The sequence below is a fragment of the Leuciscus leuciscus genome (genome assembly GCF_965113295.1).
Source record: "Leuciscus leuciscus genome assembly, chromosome: 16".
Lineage (NCBI taxonomy): Eukaryota > Metazoa > Chordata > Actinopteri > Cypriniformes > Leuciscidae > Leuciscus > Leuciscus leuciscus.
Window position 1 is genome coordinate 2,913,688 of NC_138740.1, and position 2,544 is coordinate 2,916,231.

Sequence of the window (2,544 nt, forward strand, 5' to 3'; positions counted from 1 at the left end):
CTACTATGGCGAAGGGTTTCCTTCTCTATATTCATGATCAGAGCTGCCCCATTGGAGGAGCTTCCCGAGCAACTTTATCATAACCTAATAAATATTATAAATAAGTTCAGCCAACGTGGCTGGAAATTAACACCCGCCAAACGCGGGGGTTTTATGTCCTTTGTAGGCTATTGATCTGGCCACCTAAAATAATATTTTGGGTGAAAAGTATGAGGCTGAAAGAGGAAGGCAGGAGATGTATTTGTTTGAATAAGAAATGAATTGAATGAAAATATATATATCATAAATATAAATGACGTAGTTGATCTGGTTTATTTCTTTCTTTCTTTTTATTTTGGCACAACCTGGCTGACACATACAGTAGCCTATAGATAATTTTTCTACTCAATTATGTCGTAATAACGAGATGTTATGTCGTTAAAACGATATATTTTGTACGTTACGCGTACGATGCCTTTATCGGTTGATAATAGAGAATTTATATAGCATTGATCAGATCATTCACACTTTCGCGTTCGAGAAGCGGAAGCAAATATTAGCATAAAACACCTTCCGCTGCCTGTATTGATGGCACGAGATCGTACAGATTTAATGTTCATCACGGATACTTCATATACAAACTTTCGCAAACTTTTTGACTCCTTATAAGGTAGAAAATGTTCCAAGGACCCTATACTGTTACGAAAATTAACCATGGTTTTACTACGAAAAAAACATTATTGTTATTCCATTGTAAACACACATAACTTGTACAACAGACTATTTAAATTGAGCCGAGTACATTTTCTATATTTGTTTGACTGCATGAATAGGCTGTGATAGCCTACTTGTAGCACAGATGTGAGAAATATACTTCTCATTTAACTTTTACGTGTGTATTAAATACATTATAAGCTACTGTGACTTTGGAATATAAATCGCAGCAGGTTTCTGATGATAGAAACGTGACTTAGTCTGGATAATATGTTTAGGGGTCCCCGGACCCCACTTGAGAACACCACAGTTTAAAATTAGGAAAATGTTGTATATTTATTTCATTATCCTATTTAAAGAAGTTCGCACAATCCTAAACGTGTATGCACAATACTTCAGAGTCCACCTTTTTATTAAAGAAATGCACGAATGGAATCCACAACATATCACATTACACAACATTAGAATTAGACAAGGTTATTGCACTTGTGTTCTGTCTTCCAGTATTTCCACAGCATGAAGACAAGATCATACAGATTTATGAATGAACCTATAATCATTTAAAAATATTCCCAGTCTACTGACATTTATTATGGCATCCGCTTTAAACATTACAATGCTCATGAGTAGGGCTGCCAGATTCATCAAAGGCTGTGGTTATTTTTAATGCTAAATCTCAGATTGGGGTGTGTGTGTGTGTGTGTGTGTGTGTGTGTGTGTGTGTGTGTGTGTGTGTGTGTGTGTGTGTGTGTGTGTGTGTGTGTGTGTGTTTAATGTAAATGCTGCTCCATCTGAACGCCAGACGGCGCTCTCATTATGAAGTGAGTCTGGAGTAAAAACATGTTATTAAATGGTGTCTTTTTGTTGGACAAGAGGTTCATAAATGCTTCTCATGTTTGGAAAGATGTGTTGCTTTTTCACATTGTTCACTGATTCTCAAATCACTATAATATCACAAAGAGATTCTGGGTTGAGTGAGCGGCGTTGAGCAAGAAGACTCTGCAGTGAAAGACTGCGCTCACATTACCACACATATATATATATATATATATATATATATATATATATATATATATATATATATATATATATATATATATATATTTATATATATATATATATATATTAGGGCTGTCAAACGATTAATCGTGATTAATCGCATCCAAAATAAAAGTTTGTTTTTACATAATATATGTGTGTGTACGTTATATAATTATTTTCTATATATATACACACACATGCATGTATATATTTAAGAAATATTTGCATGTACTGTGTATATATATTTATATTATATATAATTTATATTATATATAAATATTTTATATATAAATAAAAAAAATTCTTAAATATATATATGGATGTGTGTGTATTTATATATATATATATATCTTTTTTATATATATAAATATAAGCGCTCTGCTCTTCTCACATGCTCTTCTCACATGCAAAAATAACGACTTTATTCCACTTTTCATTTCCTTCTCTCTGGGCCTCGAGTTTTTCACGTAGTGTTTAAGCGCAGCGGGTCTGTGTTGTACGTCACCACGCATCACACACATGACCAGCGTCACCCAATAGTAAGCCTAGGTGTGACGTACAACACAGACGCGCTGCGCTTAAACACTACGTGAAAAAACTCGAGGTCCAGAGAGAAGGAAATGAAAAGTGGAATAAAGTCGTTATTTTTGTTTGTTTTTGCGCACAAAAAGTATTCTCGTCGCTTTATAAACTTAAGATTGAGCCACTGGAGTCACTTGGACTATATTAACGATGTCTTTAATGCATTTTCTGGGCAAGCAAGTTATAATGTCTTAGAAGCCTATGGAGGAGTGAGACAGCTCTCAGATT